We start from the raw sequence: 21,749 nt of genomic DNA, 5'->3' as shown, positions 1-21,749 counted from the left end.
ACTGTTAGGAATAATGCTACTGCTGAACCTTTTGTTTTGTGTATGGATTTACTTTATTTTTGAAATAGCAAAATGTTTTTTTAAAAGGTACAAGAGAGTCTATAGTGAAAAATCTTTCTGTCCTGCCTGTCCCCAGACACCCACTTTGTCTCTCTCAAGTCATCAATGATACCAGTGTCTTCTTAGGGTTCCAGAGATACTGGGCCTAGGAAAACAGGGAGCTGTATACATTTGGTCTTTTTCCCTTTTTAAAAATATAACGGTCGTGTACTACACATACTCTATTCTACACCTTGCCTTTTGGACTTAATATATTTTCAAGAGTTTTGCATGCGAGAGCATAAAGAGCTTCCTACTTTTACAAGGTACCTAGTATTCGGCTGGGCAGACACACCGCAATTGTCTTAATTGGTCCCTTACTGAAAGACACTTGAGTTGTTCTCAGTCTGTTATTACAAACAACGAAGCAACTCATAAAAGTAGTACGTTCATTTCATCGGATTGCCTTCCCCTCACCCCCATCAGGGGTCCGACGCACGGAAGAGCTGCGATTTACACGGGATGCAAGGGAGCAAGAGAGAAAAAGGAAAAGGATGAAAGGCTCTCAAGTGGACTGGGTGGCACCCCCCCCCCCCAAAGCTTACTGAAATGGCAGATTATTTTTGTCCTCGAGGAGAGGATGCCATCTGGAAGTCCCATGCCAACTATGCTAAGGTTACCCTGAGTTAATAAGCCACCCAGACAGGAAGTGGCTTTTGATTCCAAGTTTAGTGATCTTTGCACCAAACCTTAATGCCTCGCCAGTGAATTACAAAACAAGAAAGGGAGTAAAACACTTATCCGGACAACCTACACGTACGCTCACATTGCCGGCCATTGGCGGCGTGGGGGGGGGGGGGTGTCCCCCAGCCCGACACTGACGAGGCACTCTGTGCTCATCAAGTCTTTGGGCTGAGAAGCTATAAAGTATATATGGTACCTGACTTTCAAATGTTTGTGTTCTCCTCTTTGTTTTTAAAAAAACGCAAGGCAGCTGCTGGGCTAGGGGTTACAATGGAGCGACCCGAGGCGGCCACGAAGCCTGGCAGGTGATTAGACCGGGACCATGTCCCTGGTGTGCACCGCCAGCCCAGTGCCTGGCTCTGACTCACAGGCCTGACCTTCAGGCCACACACTGGTAAAAGAGAACCCCAGCCTCGTTCCTCGCAGAAACCGGGTAGGAGTTTTCTGGCCTCTATCTGCAGCAGGATTTTAAATGAACCCCGTGAGTGTTCCTTCTTGAAAGCAAGAGAGCAGCTCGATGTCTGTGGCCTCAAAAGTCTGTCTTTCCTGAAATGGGCGCTTATTCTAAGGTCACATCACTAATCCAGGGCCAGGTGACCTGGGTTCTCTTCGTCCCTGACTTACCAGCTGAGACCAATGAGAGAAAGAAATGTCCCCAGCACCGCACTCTGATCTCCCAGCGGACACTGGACAAGTTAACTCTTTGGAGATCAGGAAAGGGGCAAACGTTTATGAATCAGCGTTAATATATGCAAACTTATCTAGAAGCATGCTTCCCAGTTATTTCAGTTAGATGTGAAAACGGGTCCTCAGTCATAGGGTTGTAGCAATTCAGGGTGGCAAACTGGAAGTATTATAAAAATTATGAAACCAAGTTAATTTTAATTCACTTCAAACCGTCTATTCGTTTATCATCACAAATTAATGCTGAAGCCCATATAAGCGATCATACTGGGTCAGGAAGTGGGCAGGGAAGAGCTTAACTCAGGAGCTGAGCCACAGCAAAGCCAATTACAAGTGGACTTTGTGAAAACAGAGAGAAGAGTATAAAAGTGAAATTAACTTTAAGCTTTCATTTAATGAAAAGACCTGGGAGTGTTTTGTTGACTTGACTGTTTTGTAACTCAAGGAACGAGCAATAGACGTGGAATCAGAAATCCCAGAGAGAATTCTCGGATTGTTGGTTCATTTTCCTTCCCGATTGATATGATGGCAAGGTTAATACCGATCTGATTGTTTAGGAACCGAATTAAATTGTCTGTGCCCTGGTACTGTCCGAAATGAAAAGGAACACTGAAAAGACAGATGTGTCAAAGAAAAGAAAAATATATACATCTGTCATGCTTTGTACCCGAGCAGGTAGTGTCTGCTCACTTTTCAAGTGGATCTAAGTTTTCACATGATTCATCCCCCATGAGTCTCACAAAAAGATACACCTATTTATCATGCACCATGAAATCTAGGAGCAGGTCACTGGGAAGAGAATAACAACCTCCATGATGGGGATTCTCTGTGTCATGAGCCCACACCTCTCAGGAGAGAGAATTCAGAAAGGATTCATATGGGCATTTCACTTTCAATTAGGGTCTAGCTCTTTAATCCTCTTGTATTTCGTTACAATTTCATTCTCTGCAAAGACTCAAGGGCCTGGGAACAAATGTGTAATAGGCAAGCTCCACATAATCTTGGCTCTTGGCTTTGATCTACTAATCAAAGGCATACCTCCCCTTCTGCACACTTGGAGAGGGGCAATTTCAGTTGCTTTGGGTCTCTGACATGGTTTACCCTTCCATCTCCACAAAGAGAATAATTCGGAAAACACTGAATGACAGAAAAAATTACCCCAAGGTTAGTCTGAAGACTTTTATCCTGGAAACAGCAAAGAAAACAAGGAGCACTTTTTATTTCTGTTGTGGAAAGGGCTGGAGATTTAGTAACAACTTGAAGAAGTGAGTTAATCCCTTTGTAACATGGCCAAGACAGGGTTTATTTTCCTACTGTTATGATGGTAACTTAGAACACACAGGACAACAATATCAAATATCAATTCCCTTCAGAGCTGTAACTTTCTAAATGTAGTTAAGTAGTAATTTGTCAAGATCATCATTCAACATACAAATAATTTCTACATAGTCATTTGAACCTCCATGCCACGTTCTGTATCACATCCTCAAATGCTATATAAACCAGGTACTGTTTTCGTGAAAGAAGACTACAGGCGGTACAGACGGATAAACTGAGTCATTAAAAAGATTAAGTGTCTTGCCTTAAGTGAGGGGGGCGAGGTCAAGCCAAGAATAGAAGCACAAGTTTTGTCACCTGTCCTAATCATAAATCTAGACAACTGTCCACCTTCACGCTAGCAGTAAGTACACAGTCTGACCAATTTCGATGTGTTTTAAAAACACGTTTTTGCAGGGAGAAGACACATCTTCTGAACGGATCTGTGGAAATGTCTAATGAAGGTGGTACTGTACATGGGACGACAGAACATCAAGTATACGTGCCTAGAACAGCCCTTTTCAAAAATTAAACCTGAGGGCACCTGGGTGGCTCAGGGGGTTAAAGCCTCTACCTTTGGCTCAGGTCGTGATCCCAGGGTCCTGGGATCGAGCCCCACATCAGGCTCTCTGCTCGGCAGGGAGCCTGCTTCCCCCCCACCCCCAATCTCTCTCTGCCTACCTGTGATCTCTGTCAAATAAATAAATAAATAAATAAATAAATAAATAAATCTTTTTAAAAAAATCAAACCTGATTCATGATAGCCCCTGATCGTTAATGAAATAATTCAAGCACCTGAACTGTAACAAAATCTAGAAGCAGTTGTAACCTGCTCTAGTATAGCGAAGACAACTCGTCCGCTGTGATGTCGGGTTCATGCCATGGACTCCAAACAGGCCAGTCACATTCTGAGATCAAAGACCCAATTCGGGGTGCCTGTGGGGCTCAGTTGGTTGGGCATCTGCCTTCGGCTTGGGTTGTGATCCCAGGGTCCTGGGATCCAGTCCCACGTCAGGCTCCTTGCTTGATGGGGAGCCTGCTTCTCCCTCTGCCTCTGCCTCTGCGTCTGCCTCTCCCTCTGCTTGTGTGAGTGTTTCCCCCATCTCTCTCCCCGCTCAGACAAATAAATAAACGAATAAAATCCTTAGAAAGAAAAACAAACAAACAGAAGAGTGATTAGGGACACCCAGGTGGCTCAGTGGGTTAAGTGTCTGCCTTCAGCTCAGGACATTATTCCAGAGTCCCAGGACTGAGTCCCGTGTTAGGCTCCCTGCTCAGCAGGGAATCTGTTTCTCCCTCTCCCTCTGCTTCCTGCTTCCCCTGTTTATACTGTCTCTCTCTCTGTCAAATAAATAAAAATCTTAAAAAACAAACCGACTAACCAAAGAGCAAATCAGTGGTAGAGAGGAATCACAACCTCTGCGACCTAATAGTCTCTTCCGAGATCAAAGTATAAATTGTTCTATGGTGCCAAGGAGTTTTTAAGAGCTGGAAAGGGTGGTATGTCCATCTGCGGAGCTCAGTAAAGTATGTACAAGTCCCTATGCATAATTTGGTCCTAGTCAATTTATGACACATTTAATATATATCTCATTGCCCAGTTCGCCACCCACATCCCCCACCTACTCCCCGCCCCCAAAGATCTCCTCTCCTAACTTTTCTTTCATCTACACTAACATTTCTTGGAAGGTCACAGCAGGGACCTGCTTCTTCCCAAGCAACAGCAGCTGGAACTGGGGTGGAAGCTACAGGAATTGCCCCTATGGGGAGTGGGAAAAGCTGCTTGGAAATGCTTTTAAGGGATCTGCCAGCTAACTCAAGAGTGCAAGTGAAGACTTCCAGAAGGAAGTATACCCAGCCAACCCTCTGGGCCAAGGGAGAGCGTTTGGACAGGATTCTGGGGATTGAGAATAAAGGGAGCAACAACACAGCTTTGCAAGAATGTACAGTGCTTTCTGTGCATAGAGGGGCAAAAGCCATACACTCAAACTCTCATCTGCACCCTGGTCTCACCGCTCCAATTGTAACAGGAGTGTTTTATAATAATTTGCACTTAACACCTTGACACCAGCGTTTGGGATCGGGTCCAGTGGAGACCAATTTAGTCATCAGTTAACTGCTCCCCTCTGCTTTCCAAATACAATAGATTTTGTTGGAGTGACCAACACTTGCCATTCATAACAGATTTAAAGATGATCCTGCCTCTCTGTAAGAGCTGGAAGGTATTCGGCTCCTGTCTCAACAATGAAAACAAAATTTACAAGGATACCCCCCTTCTTTATTAGGGTTCAGTAACGTATGAGTCACGAGAAAGTTCAGATTTAAAAATACGCCACTGTTCTTTTCCAACACCAGGCCAGAATTCCAGAAAATCTGTTACTTTTAAAATAAGGCTTCTAAGATTTTTCCCAGTAAAACCGAGCATTTCTTTTATGTCTTTCATGGGCCTCTACGCCAATGTATGCATGTTACACAAACGTGTTCAAAAAGCCAGACTCCAAGGGTGTAAAATACGTAAAACTCCTTAACTGGCGAAATCTACTGCATTTACTTTGAAATGCATCCAAAGAGAGCGTGAATTTATGGATAGACAGTGGGATGCGTAGAAATGGTAACGGAAGAAAGCAAAACCTTAATGGTGGACCTAGATGATGGGTACATAAGTGTGCACCACAAAGTCACTTCAGCTTGGAAAGTCATCATAAGATGTTAGGGGAGAATAAAGTCTACATAAGCAAACATTTCAAAACACAACTGCAGCCACATACAAGCAGGTACTGGCTTCGGAAACGCATTTTAGATGACAAGCACAGAACGTGGTACGGTCTGGAACGAAGGGACGGTGAGTACCACCGCCTCCAGCTCAAAGAAACCTGCCAAAGCCACCAGAAAGCTTTTCGGGCATAATCCAAGAAGCCCTGAAAAATCTCACTGGGAACTGCAACACTGCAGACTTAGGTTGAGCAGTCTGAGCTATGGGCCAAGAGAGAGACCTTTTAGAAGGTTCTCTGATCCATTTACTCGGCCCCATCTGAGGAATGAGACAGGAGCCAGCCTCTGGCTTCTTAACTACCTTTCCCCCTTTTATGGCCATTTCAAGCTAAAAGTATATACTTACCACTTTCCAGATTCCTAAAGGTACTAGAAAAAAAATCTAAATATAACAGATGGCTAAGCGCTCATGGTAACTAGAAACCAAACTGTAACTTCAGCTTTCTTAGGCCAAGGCCTTAACACCAGGGCTTTAGTGCAATGCTCTTGCTGAAGACCTTTTGTCTTTATTCCCGTAACAGAAATATTACCCTGGCTTTGATGGATGACAGATAGGTGTTAACCAAAATTTTATTTTAAGTTGACATGAATAACCTTTACTTATTTTCAAGTCAACTGGTAAGTGTTCCCCAGTATGTTAAAATTTAATATAAAACACCGCTGATGTGGTGCTGAAGAGGTCTGCTGCTTTTTGTCAGTTTTTTAATTTTAATTTTTTAATTTTTTAAAAAGATTTTATTTACTTATTTGACAGAGAGAGAGAGAGAGAGATCACAAGTAGGCAGAGAGGCAGGCAAAGAGAGAGGGGAGGAAGCAGGCTTCCCACTGAGCAGGTATCATGACCTGAGCTAAAGGCAGAGGCTTAACCCACTGAGGCACCAGGCACCCATTGTCAGTTTTTTTTAATAGTTCAGTACACTTTGAAAAGTCTAATTTCAACGTTGGTGAAACCTCTGCCACATTTCTATGAATTCTAGGGTTCCACGGAATGTAATGGGAAAATCAATGGAATGGAGGGACCCATGAGGTACCTGGCAGGCTCAATCGCTAGAGTGCGTGACTCTTGATCTCGGGTTATGAGTTTGAACCCCACACTGGGCATGGAGATGACTTAATAATAAAATCTTGGGGGGGAAAAAAAAAGAACGGAAGGACACTATACGCGTACTGTTAGCGTTTATGAGACCCATGGCCACTGAGCCTTCCCCAGACAGTATGAGAGGTAGTGCACTGCTTCTGAACCTCCTTCCCCATCCCTTGTCAGACCTACCTCGAACCTTCTGCCCCACTAGCCTCGACCCTAATTCTCCAGTTTTCCTCATAGAAACGAGACCCTCAAACTCTACATCCTCAGCTGGCGTTCCAAGTCTCAATAATACAAATCATGTGACCATGCCGCGGGTGGGGAGAGGGGGCGGTGGCATGTACAGGTCGGTGTGCTTGCTGTACTTAGACAACAAACAAAAACCCCCACGTCTGAAAAGGGAGCTTATTTCACATTCGACTTACCGTCTCTTCTTAGCCACTGCCCCAACAAGTGCCAGGACCTTACACATCTGAAAGCAGCCCTAAGGTCAAGGCTGAAACCACATAACGACATGCATGCTGAAGTGTTTGGGGGTGGAGTATAAGGGTGCTGGCGGTTTATGCTGAAATGCCTCCAGAAACGAAGGCAGACTAACACATGGATGGATACATAGATGAAACCGTGAACACAGTGAAATGCTTAATCATAGAATCCGGGGGGTGCGCATATGAACATTTCCTATATAGCTTCAACTTTCCTGCCTATTTAAAAAACTGCATGATAGGGACGCCTGGGTGGCTCAGTTGGTTAAGCAGCTGCCTTCGGCTCAGGTCATGATCCCAGCATCCTGGGATCGAGTCCCACATCGGGCTCCTTGCTCTGCAGGGAGCCTGCTTCTCCCTCTGACTCTGCCTTCCACTCTGTCTGCCTGTGCTCGCTCTCGCTCGCTCTCTCTGACAAATAAATAAAATCTTTAAAAAAAAAAAAAAAACTGCATGATAAAAGGTTGGAAACCAATGATGCCCTGCCACAGTGAGGTAGGAGGGACTCTTCTATTCGAGAACTCGCTCCAGTGATGGCTGGTATTAGAGGAATGGGGAGTCAAACAATGATCCTGGGGCAGTCCTCAGTAATAACATGGTAATGCTCTGTAGGGTTTCTAATTCGTAAAATGCCCTTCATTCAATTAACGGTTTCTCTAGTCACTGCCTGCAAAGCCTTTAGCACTGAGTCAGAGCCGACATGGAGGGTATCAGAGAAAACAGTACTTCCGGTTTCCTGGGGGGAGGACAGGGGCGCCCGCTCACCTGCAGAGGATCTGTTCCATGACCCTCCATGGATGCCTGAAGCCACAGACAGTACTGGTCCCGACATGGACTGTTTTTTCCTGAATACATACCGATGGTCAAGTTTCATTTGTAAATTAAGCACAATAAGAGATGAATGCCAAAAACTAATAATAAAATCGACCGATGAGAATGATCTACCGTCATAAAGGTTATGCGAACGTGGTCCCTCTCGCAGTATCTTATCGTGGCATGCTCTTCCTCCATGTGGTGCTGGTGGGAAGGAAGATGCCTCCGTGATGAGACAAAGTGAGAAGGACGGAGGCACCCTGATGTGGCATCAGGCTACTTCTGATATTCTGATACCACGTCAGGAGGAGGATCACCTGCTTCCAGGTCACGGCTGACCGCAGGTGACAAAAACCCCAGAAAGTGGAACGTAGTTCAGAGACGGCAGCTCCAAGCAAATCCCTAACTCCCTTTGGGCCTTCGATTGTCCCAGTGCCAAAAAGGGAACACCCAGGAGAGGACCAAAGGAGCTGGGCAAGGTCCTATGTAAAATCCGTAAGGACTGGGGATATGGAGGACACAGCTGGGAACACGAAGGAAGGGTTAAAATAACGGAACACACTGGGTTGTCTCCGGGTTCAAACCTGTCTTGTGAGTCCAATGCCAAGAGGGGAACTCACTTTCTCCATTCCGTGAGCATATGAACCACTTCCGTGAGCAGAAGGCACTATTGATTATGAATCCCCTACCACACGGACACTGACAACTGTGTACACAAACCCATCATAGAATCCACAGAAAAAGCACCACTAGCAAATGTTAAACTTAAAAAAAAAAAAAAAAAAAAAAGCACCACTGGCTCTGGAATAGAAACAATTGGTATATCTTATGTAAATGACTAATTCGTAGCCCTGAGGAATGTATAAAAATGGTCCTATCGTATACACACATGACATGGTTAGAGAGGAAGACCACAGATTTTCACCAAACTCCCTTAGGACTGCTGCTTGATATCTTAGGTGAGGACACGTTACGAAACTGTTCACCAGCTACCCGGCTACCCCTGTGGAAGACACGGGATAGGAAGGACGGAGCTCATCTGGAGGACGGCACAAGAGAGGGAGGCGGCTGTTCTATATAAATTTTTGAATATTTCATCCTTTTTAGTTACATTGATCTGATTCCTAGAGCTGTTTCAACAAAATGGAAATACTCACAATTATAATAAATTACGACTAGCATTAGCATGGTTCTCCACGCCAGGCTTTCACGTAAGGCTGACAGGATAAGCATGATGGTGACAATGACAATAAGGAGGATAAAAAGTGCTACTCTTTCTCAAAAGCACTGTCAAGGGCTTCAGCCTTCAGGGTTTGAGGTCTGCGAAAGCTCTGACCTCAGCTGGGCTTATTGTACTGACCACGATAAAATGTACATGATTTAGCTGTGTGTGACCTTAATCTGAGAAGTTTCAAACCTAGGACTTAAGTGACTATCCAACATTCATCTCCCAAGTATGGATCTCTTTACAGGCGAGCATCTGTTGTTGGCTTCTCAAGACTTTGTCCTATTAATAGAAGAGTTGATGATGGAGAAAACTCTTAACACAACTTCCACATCCATGGAGTTTTACGATGTTAAAAAGTCTTAATAAAAACATTAAATATTCACAAGTTCCTACTCGACCTGGACTGAATTTGATGACATACCTAATCCCTAATATTTCACTGTGGAATAAGGATGCAACACACTTATGTCACCTCCTGCCTTGGCCTTCACGCCATGCGTGTTAGTCATGGATGGGCTCCTTTGCTATGGTTTAAAAGAGAATTTGCATATATGAATTTGCTCCTAGAAAAGATATAAGGACCTGCAAACAGGTAAATTCTCCACGAAAAGATTAACACAGTATATACAAGCCTTATATAAAGGAAAGAACTCTGATGTGATTATGGATAAATCATTAAACTTCCTAAAACGGGAGTATCCTTCAAAGTCTCAAAGCATCGTATGGGAGATGATGCAAAATTTTAACAGTCTGAACCAACTTTAGTCCAAGATGGCTTGACACGAGCTACCTTGGAGGTCAGACTTCCCAGGCCTTTGTTTTACATCGAGTGGATACATTAGACTTAAATTGCAGTGTACAAATCTAGCTTCTTCCATGGGAATCCTTGTCCAACCCAACCTTTATTATGGACCTCCATGCCTCAGTTCAATATGCTTAAAGTCTGAAATGTGGTTTAAACATGTACATGCATGTGGATTTATAATCCTATAATGGATAAAGAAGATATGTTTTAAAAATAAAGAAATGCGTAACGTCCAATCAACGTTCCTTCCCATTGACTTAACTTTTCTTACAAATGGTTCTCTTATAGAAAGTTCTTATGGACTGTTCCTTCACATTATCTATATAGTACTTTATTTCACTGAAAAGAAAATGGTTTCCTGGGGCTATCAGTAATGTTGTGTGTATGTGCACATTTCTGTAGATTTCTCATTTCTTTACAAGTGCTACACGAACTTTGAAGACGGCCAAAGAGTCCAAGACTCTGGAGATCCCACTTTTCAAGAGACCTGTGAGGACCCTTCCTCTAAGTGAGGTAGTATCCCTCCCCCAGGGAAAATGAATTCCTTCTACATCAGAGGCTGGGAAAGCTAGGCCGTGTACAAGAGGTCAAAATTAAGTCCATTAAATCTCAGCACTGGACTTAGTCACCATAGAGACAGGGGAGATAAATAAACCAGTAACCTTAACAAATGGGCTGCACCTTTGCCAGACAGATCTCTGACTTACCATTATTTTTACTTAAGCATCTCTCAGTCCAAACATAACGGACGAGGAAGACTACAAAACCAAACAGAACTGGGCCCAAAAGCAATAGGAACGCTCATGCAGGCAAAGGGCAGGCAAAGAGTCAAGAGCTACCCGCCCCCCCACCCAGTAATGTGCTCTCTGTTCCCCTTGAACAACGATTGCAACATGAAGCTCTAGAGGCAATGACATATGGGGAAAATATGCGGTGCTCAAGCCAGAGGAAACCATGTCAGAAAAGAAAAACAGACATGAAGTAACTGACCTAATTAAAGGAGAAGAGTACACTTCCAGCAGGGAAACAAGTCGATCTGACACAGGGAACCCAGCTGGGTAGGGGGCGCTGTACAGAGGCTCAGGACGGCAGAGGGGACTCTGTAACTTAGCTCAAGGCCACCAGAAGAGGAACCAGGCATAGTCCTTGCATTGCGGCCCCACTGATGCTCTACTTATGGACACCCAGAGCCTTCAGACAGCGAGATTTGCGCCCTGGCACTGCTACCCGGGAAGAGAAAGCTCGGAGACAAAGATTTACACTCGACCACGTAGGTCACCAAGATGCCTCTCTACCAACCACAGAAAACAGAAGAAAAATGGGGAAAGAGAAGGAAAAGGGAAGAAAACCGAGAGTGGAAGATGATGGAACAAAGCAAGCAGCAAGTAGGAACTCTATCCTCAGAACCCCAGGCCTAGGCTCTAGGCAGGAGTCCCCACCAGATCTCGTAGTCTCATAGGTATTTACTCAACACCAACAGCTTGTGACACCGGTGGAGGAGGTGAAAGCTGGGGAAGCTCGACCTCGAGGCGGGCCATAGACCTGCGGTACAATGTACAAACCGCAGACAGTAATATGGAGAAAACCTCAAACGACGTGATCCCTCTCGCTCTTGTCCACATGCACGTGGCTCTTTACCAGGCTGTCATCACAGCACACAGACAGATGTGCATGGCGTGTTTTAGGAAGGCCGTGTTGTACAGTCCTTCCATACCGCTCTGTATGCCTCAAGATGATCATCTCAGGCCGATTCGTGGAATTCCACCGCACAGCTGTATCCTAATGGCTTAACCAAGACTCCTTCTAGAGTCCTTAAACCAATTCTCTAATGTTGGACATGTAAATCCTTTCTTTTTGTCCATGAGAATACCTGTGATAAATACCTTCATTCTCTTCTTAGAACAACCTGTTTCTTAGAACACAGTTCCCAGCATAGGATCACGGGACCAAGGGTACCAAACTTTGGGACCTTGGCCACAAACTGCCAAATCATGTTCCAGAAGGCTTATTACCAGCTTCCAGCACCACCAGCAGTAAGTGTTTCTCAGTTTCGAGGCAACCAACTGTATGAGCACTAGGTTTTCCTTTTGTTTCTGTTGACTTAATAGGTGAAAAATATATCTTCGAGATGTTTGAATATGCTTTACCTTTGCACACCAAAGAGGCTGAACGTTTCTGCAGGCATTTATTTGCTCTGCAAGATAACGGTGCATTTCTCACCCTTCTACCTCGCTACAGAATTCACTCAAACAGCAGTTAGGCAGTACCTACCACTGTACCTAGCTGCAGAATTCATTCACCTGGAGGTTACAGAACACCTACCATCCCACCTACCTGGAAAATTCAATCAGCTGCTGGTTCGGGAACACCTACCATCGTACCTAGTAGCAGAATTCATTCAGCCGGTGGTTAGGGAGTATCTACCATTGTACCTAGCTGCAGAATTCACTCAGCCAGCAGTTAGGGAGCACCTACCATCAGGCGGCACTATCTCGGCACATTCTGTGCGTGATATGGAAATTAACTATCTTACCAAAGGCACCACACTCTTCTCCTGGTGTTTTCCTTTCCTGAGTTTTTCCTAGCTTTCCTGAGATTTAATTAACAAGAAATATACACGCTGCAGGTAGAGAGCATGATGACCTGACATGGGCTTATGCTGTGAGCTGATTACCACTGCCGAGTTAGTTAACATATCCGCCACCCCAGAGTTCCTGTTTCTTGTGTGGGTGCTTAACAACACTGAAGATCTACTCTCAGAAAATTTTATGTATTTGAGCCTGTTGATACTCTTCCTTTCTGACTACCACTCTCACTATATAGCTTACAAGGCTAACATTTATCCAGGGACTCGGTAACTGTCCTATTTTCTGTGGTCTTACTTACAAGTTTTCTAAGCGTCTCATAAATCTATTCTCTTACAAAATTCACAATTCCAATTCCTACTTCACTATTCTTGAGCTTTAACACATGTAGCTATTTTACTGTAGATACTTAAAGCATGTTTTAAAATAAAAAAATTATCTTTTATATGGCTATGTTATATTAAAAAACTGACTTCTGGGGTGCCTGGTTGGCTCAGTTGGTTGGGTATACAGCTCTTAATTTCAGCTCGGGTCATGATCTCAGAGTTGTGAGACAGAGCCTGGGGTCGGGCTCCACATTCACCAAGGAGTCTGCTTGGGATTCTCTCTCTCCCTCTCCTTCTGCCCCAACCCACCTCACCCCCCTCCTCAAATAAATAAATCTTTAAAAAAAAAATAGCTGACTTTCTAAACTTACCCTACTGGTGGACTAAACTAGAAGAGAACTAGAAGTGAACTCAGGTTTACCTATGAAGAATCAACCACAAACAGCCTGTCCAAGATCTCCTCTCTTTCTTGGGCCAAAGAAAAATATACATAGAAACGTCACTACGTGAGGGGCATCTGGGTGGCTCAGTTGGCTGGGCATCTGCCTTCAGCTCAGGTCATGATCCCGGGGTCCTGGGATCGAGCCTCACATTGGGCTCCCTGCTTAGTGAACTGGCTTCTCCCTCTCCCTCTGTCTGCTGCTCCCCCTGCCGTGCGCATGCTTGCTCACTCTCTCTCTCTGTCAAATAAATAAATAAAATCTTAATAAAAAAGAAAGAAAAGAAACATCACTGCATGAGCTTTTCCTTAGGATTTCTTTAGGGTTGAGTCCCCTTGCTGGTCCAAGGGGCATGCGTCCTCGGACTAGCCAGTGGTACAATCCAGTGTTTACTGGAACTGGGAAATCTCAGGCCCTTCTCCCAGACTTCCTGTGTTAGAATCCAAGTATGAAAGTTTGAGAAAAGCTGGGGGAAAGAGCACAGGAATCCCCCAAACTCTGTTGATGCTCAATCAGATACCATGAGGAGGTAGCTCTCTCCTCAAATGTTTACCCTCAACTCTTTTGGTGGAACCAATCTCTACACCCAACGTGGGGCTCGGACTCACAACCCCACCCAGGATAAGAGTGGCACGTTCTACTGACTGAACCAGCCAGGTGCCCGACCCTCAACCCTTTCAATGCAGTCTCTTAAGTTAAAATGAGTACCACCCAACCTCATGTACCTGAAAATTAAAAGCTAATACTTTGAGAGAAAGGATGGCTCTCCATCTGGAACCTCAACTTCATCTAAACCGGAGGCTGAAAACTCACACGCCTCTAAGAGCCAAGCAGCTCTTCAAAATGAGTAAAACACTCCGATAACAGCCACCAACGCCTGTCCCTGGCGACGGGGAGGTTGAGAGAGTGGCAGAGGCTCTGGCAAACTTCGGAGCCTGCCTTCCACCTGAAGACACAGCAACTACTCGGCTCCTCAGCCGGCTGTTGCCCAACAGGAATGCAGGCTCCATGTGGCCAGATCTTCTGATATTTCAAAAGAAGCTGGAAGTCTGAGTCTTTAAAACATGTGCAATCTCTCAATTTTTAAATGCTGGCAATTCACTTAAAATTTTAAAAAGAACACCTCTGTGTGCCAGATTCAGCCCACCAGTTTGAGACCTTGGCTCTAGACTGACGATTTCCAAATTCCTTAAGCTTGTGAACCCATCTGTGCTGGTTTTCATGCTTACTTGCCAGGGCACCAAGAAGAGAGGTCACATCAATATAAATGGTACAAACCAAATCACTATGACTACTATACTTTAAATTTTTGTTTTGTGAATATTACTAACTGCCAAATAAATCAATAATGAAAGTGACCATATGTCAGTGATACAAATATTTCCTAGATGTGAAATACATGTTTAATTCATTAACAACATTGTCACTACAACAGAAACAAATACATAGAATACACAGCTCAAGGGTGCCTGGGTGGCTCAATCGTTAAACGTCTGCCTTCGGCTCAAGTCATGATCCTAGGGTCCTGGGATGGAGCCCTGCACTGGGCTCCCTGCTTGGCGGGGAGCCTGCTTCCCCTTCTCCCACTCCCCCGGCTTGTATTCCCTCTCTTGATGTCTCTCTCTGTCAAATAAATTTAAAAAAAATCTTAAAAAAAAAATACCCAGCTCATGGGTGTGTTAAGAATTATGGTGGGTTCGGAGCACCTGGCCAGCTCAGTCAGAGGAATATAAGACTGCTGATTTCGTGGTTGTGAGTTCAATTCCCATGCTGGGTGTAGAAAGGACTTCAGTGAACAAATGAATGAATGAATCGGTGAACAAACAAGTAAATAAATACAAAGTTTAAAAAAAAGAAAAAAAGAGTTATGTTGGGTTGAAGTTTTTGCTCCAAGTAATTTCATAATTAAAAGGGGGTCAAATGACAAATAGCATATTAAACATAAGTTGGGGGACGCCTGGGTGGCTCAGTTGGTTAAGCAGCTGCCTTCGGCTCAGGTCATGATCCCAGCGTCCTGGGATCGAATCCCACATCCGGCTCCTTGCTCGGCAGGGAGCCTGCTTCTCCCTCTGCCTCTGCCTGCCATTCTGTCTGCCTGTGCTCGCTCTCTCCCCCTCTCTCTCTCTGATAAATAAATAAAATCTTTAAACATAAGTTGGGATTCATTATTACCTAAAAACCAAAATATCCTCATATGAAAACTGCAAAGTCCATTTTCCTAAACTGTTCAATTGTTTCGAAGCAACCTTAAACAACAGAGTGTGAAATACACAATTTACATTTGTTTCCATTTAGGGCATGTGGGTTCCAGGCAGGGCTGCTCCCCCAGCATTAGGCTTACATACTTCACTATCTGCATGTGTCTCACCCAAGGCGGCATAAATCACAGGCCCAGAGAGCACACCGGCAACAGGCACGTTTAACTGCGCCCCTGAACCTACCCGGGCCTACACGATACTGGGCAATTGAATTAAAAAGGAAAACCAACTGTCAGCTTCCCCATCTGCAAGCAGGAAAAGCATCCAGGGATGGCCTACACTTGGGGAGCACCAGACCAAAATGTAGTACTACTGTCCTTGGCCCGTGCCTACACGCTTGGCCTCGTACACAGTAGGGCTGAAGGAATGAATCCACCAGGATGAAGCAAGTTACAGCAAGCAGTGCGGGGGCCGCTGTGCTGCTTCCCGTCAAGCCTGTAGATTCCCGCCGTGGGGAAACCGCATTCGACAGCCTCCATGAAGCCGCCTGTTAAACTCACTGCTCTAGAAGGAAACCCACAGATGCTGAGCTTTGGTGAAATTAAAGATGCCGCCGGGGTGGTTTAATATCACAAGACCACTCTGAGTACATACTCAAAAGCCTCCAGTGAAAATGTTTCCCTCCCAGAATACACACTTTCCACAGAAGTGGCCCCAGTGCGGCAGCCTCTGCTCCTCAGACAGAGGGCACCAGGCTTCCAGCTGCCCTCAGGGTCCTCAGAGGACACTGGGAGTCACGGTTCTGCTCTGGTGTTCTCTGGGGCAGGGTGAAGGGACCTAAGATTTCATTTGAAGACAGGTTTCTATCATTAGAAAAAACAAAGTTTGAAAACCACCCTTCTAGGTAAAGGCTACAGATGGCAGCCACGGCAGGGTTGGGACCCTCAGAGGGGAGAATCGAGCACTGGTGGCCAAGAAGCTGCAGATGCTTTGGTCTGTGGCCAGCTGGAAGCCCCAGGCCCCGGGAAGATGTTCCAGCTTCCATGTAATTGAGGAAACTGACAAACCTCGCATTCAACAGTCCTAAAAATCTGTCCTACTTTTTTTTTTTTATTCTTTAAGGTGTGAATATATAGATTTCAAAACGTGTGAAGAATTCTCCAGCAAGTGGGTGTCAAGGAAACAGCAAGGGCCAGCTTGCGAGCCTCTACCCTCACTGAAATCAACGGCACACACTGCATGTGAGAGTCCTGAGTAGTCTGGGGCCGGCACATGTCAGCTCCTCTCCCACAAACGTGGGGGGCGGGAGAAGGCTGGGGCCCGGAAAGCACAAAGCCGGGGGCCCCTGACTACTCTGGGCCTGGATGAGCCATCTCTGAGATGTGCAAAGGTGACTATGCCGACTTTCCGGGAGAGCCCTGAGCCACCGAGTCGTCCCAGAGGACTGGGACGTTTTGGCCACAGGACTAAAGGAAGCCAACCGAGGATGTGTGCTAATGAGACGGTTGCCCAATCTGGCCCTTCACACCCATGCAGCGGTGCTCTGAACTTCGGTTCCCATCCGCAAACAGCACGCTGGCCCCTGCCGATGTAACCCCTTGGAAGCCCCCTCGGGCACTCCTACCCCAGATCCTGCAAGGCCAGCAGCGCACACCTTGGCTCGCTGCACCCAGGATGGCTGACTGAGTCAGCCCGACCCTCCCACGAGGTCGCCTGGGCACCAAGCCCCTCCCTCGATGCCACCGCTGCTTTGCGGAGCTTTCCTGCTCCCTACTGTCCACGTTGGGACATGAGCGCCTCGGGGTTCCCGGGCAGCTCTTCTAACACTTCTGTTGTACCTGGCACAATCACTTTTCATGGCCCCAAATTAAAAGCAAGTGAGATTTTTTTTCTCCCCCTTGAAAAGACATTCCCCAGAGCTAATATTTAGGATAAGTAGGGATACTGGTCGGATCAATTAAAATGAATCCTCTTCAATCTACTATACAAATAAAGCTTTTTTTTTTTTTTTTTAAACAGTGTTGACCCCAACATCACCTATTGGAAGAATGAAAATCAGTGTTTGAATTTGTGGCCATCGGTAAAACTTACCTTGCACTGGACACGAGGAGACTAGGATGTGTCAGCAAGGGCGGAACACAGTGGACGACAACTTCCAATGTGCCTGAGTCAGGAAAAAAATGCGAAGCAAGATGCGAAGTTACCTTTTCAGAAAAGTTAAGAGAATCTAAAAAAAAAAAAAAAAAAAAAAAAAACCCACAATAAAAACCCAAAAAATACCCCAAAGTCTACTTCCTTCGAAATGGCTCACAGTAACACCTTCTACTTTGTATTTACAACCCTCAAAGTTAAACTGCCAAGATGTTCCGCATATTTCCCCACTGTCTGTTTATCGCATAACATTCGCACCAGCGGGCGGATCTGGCCCCCTCATTATCAGGCTGCATTAACTCAAACACTCAGCTTTGTTAGCACAGTGAGCTCATGGCCTATTTCAGTTTTAAATTAACATTTGGCAATCACCCGGGTAATCAAAACAAATGACTCAGTCGTTTAGAATAGATTTATTAGTTGAGCCTTACCCCCCCCCCCTTAACATCTTTAGAATATTTTGCCACAGGAGGGATACGATCCAGGCAGAATGTAGAGCACAAGTCACCAGAGGAATAGTTAGAGGTGTTGCCATGGAGACAAGGGGCCGCGTGACCACCGAAGTTATCTCCAATCAACAACGGCATTAGGACATTAGGATGCTAGGACATTAGGATGCGGGCTGACAAGGGGGCTCATCCCTGCCTGGGGTGGAGGGGTGGAGGGCTCGCATCGCTAGCAAACAGGTGTGCCCTGTGTTCTTCTTGTCATCCAAGCAAAGACAGTCCCCTGACATGCTGCGCCCAAGCCCTTGATGCCTCCTCAGAGGCACCTCGATGCTCCCTCCCCACAATTCAGAAGGGCTGGCTGGGGCTAAGGAGAAAAGAGGTGCGTGAAATCCTGAAACCCAGCCCAAGAGTACCTTTAAAACAACTGTGAAAGGGACATGAGCAAATGAGACCGGAGGAAAAGATGGCTCCCTGAAGGGAGGGCCCCTCTGTTCTGTTCCCTGCTCCATCTCCATGCCCGAACAGGGTCTGAGGACACACGGGACACTCTCAAGAGGGATCTATGGAGCCGTGTCCGATGGTGCACAGTGCACTAAGCCTCTGCCTCTTGGTTTCCGCTTATGGGTAGTGCGATCAAGATCCGGGGGGCCTGACACTGGGGACTCTCTCCCCCTCTGCTCCTCCCCCTGTCCTACCTGTCTAAAATAAATAAATAAGTATTTTTCCCCCCCCCTGAATAAGTATTATGGAGGGGCGCCTGGGTGGCTCAGTCCTTAAGCATCTGCCTTCGGCTCAGGTCATGATCTCAAGGTCCTGGGATCAAGGCCTGAATCAGGCTCCCCTGCTCAGTGGGAAGCCTGCTTCTCCCTCTTCCACTCCCCCTGCTTGTGTTCCCTCTCTCGCGCTCTCTCTCTCTCTGTCAAATAAATAAATAAAATCCTTTAAAAAAATATCGAACATAGACCGTGGATTATAACCAGGGTCGTGAACGCCCACCTCCCGCCCCCCAACCAACGTTTCCTTGGGCTGCTCACCAAACAAGCAGGGGTTAGAGAGTTTTAAAAGGGTTCGCATACTGGAAAAGAAGTAGCTGGCCCAGTTAGTCCAACAGGCCGACGGGTTCATCTGTGTAGGGATCTTAAAGACAACTGTCATGCTGAAGACAACTACACCCAACTCTAGACGGACAAGGATGCTGACCACAGGGACAGGTTCTTGTCTGCCAGATCCAAAGCCCAGAGGAAGGCCATATGCACCAGCGACCAGGACAAGTCTCTAGCATTCAAAAGCACACGACTCGCTCCATGTTGTGTCTCCTCGGTACTACAGAGCCTGCAGGGTCTGTCTCGGAGGCAGGGCCGGAAACCCCACCTTTCTTTCCTGACGGTACTTAGCAGGGCACAAAAACATATACCAAAAGGCTTCAGCCAGTCTCCTTTCCCACTACCCACAACTCATTCACACGGAACTCACGGTTTCTAGAAGGTGCCACACCCTTTCAAGCAACTGGGGTGCGAATGCCGCATGGCACAGCTGTTCACACAAGGGTGCCGGAGTCAGACTGCCTGGGCCCAATCACCCGCCCGGCCTCACGGCTGCTGTATAAACCCCTCTGAGCCTCACAATGGGGAGCCGCCTCACAGAGCGGCTGTCTGGCAGGAGGGCCAGACATGGGAAGCCCCTGCCAGTGCCTCACCGAATAGGAGAGGGGCCCAGATCACCCCCAGGATAGCAGGTGCACAGTAAAAATGTTATCAAACTCGGGTAACGATTTCCTGCGCTGCCATAAGCACCTACGCCCCTGTTCAGATTCAGCCCAACGTAAACTTCAAACCTAAACCCATCACACACAAGCATTAATGACCTATTTCATTTTACTCCCCCCTTGTGGAATGGATTTCTCCTGGAACTGGGATTCCATATACACGGGGCTCCACTTGAGGGAATGGGTTCTGGGCTTAAAGAACTGGAAGAACTTCCTCCCACCCTGCCAGTACATTTCCTGCCTCCTTGGTCGGCTCCCCATCTCTACAAGTTCAGGCTTGGAGAGGCTGGATGCGGGGTTGGGGGGGCAGCAAAAGACTGACTTCCCACAGGGAGTCTTTGCCTGCCATGTTCCCACACACCCTCCAGAGGGCAGGAGAGAGAAAGGCCCAAAGGCTGGGCAGGCGGGGCTCTCACACTGGGGCCCACCTTGGGGCCCCCCCACCCCCCAAGTCGGCCGTGCCACAGCTCATGCTTCCCCCTGTCAAGTGCTAGACCACCAAGGACAGGAACAACATGCAGGGAGATAATAACGACCAGCCTCTGCGTCTCCCCTTCCCTTCTCTGTGCTGCTGTGGTCCCGCTGGGGAGGATGAGACACTTGGGGCAGGTGGGAGCCATGTACCCTTCCCGATGTGCGGTGTGTAACCGCGCCTCTGGACACACACGACACGGACTGTACTGACGACTGTGCACAAGTCAAAGAATAAAAACCCAATGGCAGCCAAATATACTGGGTAAAACGTTGATGACAGCGAAGTCAAACCCAAACAATCCAGGGTTAGTCATGCTTTAAAAAAAACCATGTTCGTCTCATCCCACCCTGACAGCATTAATAAGTGCTCATTTCACCATTCACAGGATTCCAGAAGGAGCCAGCAGGTTTATCCAGGTGACATTTAACATACGTAAGCATTCTCCTGCGGGTTTAACAACAGTCTGTCGCGGTCACAGCCAGGGGTGACCCTGTCACTACTGGCAGCCAAGCTTCAGCGGTCCCCAAATCACCCATCAATTGGGTGAATTACGTGGAAAAAATAAAATCCAGAGCCAGCAGCTGTTGGAATGAACCGAAAAGACCAGTTGAATCAATCACAACGGATGAGTCCCACAGATTCATTGTCTCCTCTAAATTCTCTGAAACGTGATTGTCATGGTAACCGCTCCTTAATCACGCTCTTCAGACTATTCTCTCTTACCTCTGAAACCAGAAAAAGACCGGTGAAGCTCAAACATCTTCATCAGGTCCACTCAGCCTGGCAACGGGCAGCTCAGATGGCTTGCTTTTCCTACCTTTTTTTTTTTTTAAAAAAAGATTTTATTTATTTATTTGACAGAGAGATCACAAGTAGGCAGAGAGGCAGGCAGAGAGAGAGGAAGGGAAGCAGGCTCCTTGCCGAGCAGAGAGCCCGATGCGGGGCTCCATCCCAGGACCCTGAGATCATGACCTGAGCCAAAGGCAGATGCTTAACCCACTGAGCCACCCAGGTGCCCCCACTTTTCCTACTTTTATCGGGGTGCTCACACTACGGTGGTCAGAGACACTGGCCTATGTACCATTCAGAACACACTTTAAATGCAGTTTCATAAATGCAATAAATACAAATGAGTTGGCCACGGGCTGGTTTATCTGGAGAACTGATAAGCTGGCTCTCATTCAGCAAAATAATTTATTGACAAAAATTAACACAGAAGAAAGATGCCTCGTTTAGCAGTAATTTCAACATAAGCAAGATCTGGAACATCAGCCAATCTCTAACAATATATTAACTTAATAAACAAAAACTGAAAGGATGTTACATTACAGAAACACAGTAAAATCTAATTTTGTGTCTTTATATCAGAATTTAGTATAGAGTATATCA

General features: G+C 46.2%; 1 protein-coding gene across 2 annotated transcripts in view; it reads right to left on the bottom strand.

The window, feature by feature from the left end:
• The window catches only part of FHL1 (four and a half LIM domains 1), a 63,036-nt gene that overhangs the window by 21,797 nt on the left and 19,490 nt on the right, over positions 1 to 21,749 (bottom strand). The window contains exon 2 of one of the 2 annotated variants that reach the window (XM_059158678.1): positions 17,612 to 17,684. The exons of the other annotated variant lie outside the window; for it this stretch is intronic. The gene's annotated coding sequence lies outside the window, so the exon portion shown is untranslated. The remainder of the gene's footprint in view (positions 1 to 17,611; positions 17,685 to 21,749) is intronic. 2 annotated transcript variants of the gene reach the window in all.

The sequence above is a fragment of the Mustela lutreola genome, chromosome X, assembly GCF_030435805.1.
Source record: "Mustela lutreola isolate mMusLut2 chromosome X, mMusLut2.pri, whole genome shotgun sequence".
Taxonomy (NCBI): domain Eukaryota; kingdom Metazoa; phylum Chordata; class Mammalia; order Carnivora; family Mustelidae; genus Mustela; species Mustela lutreola.
This window is presented reverse-complemented; position numbering and strand designations above follow the sequence as displayed.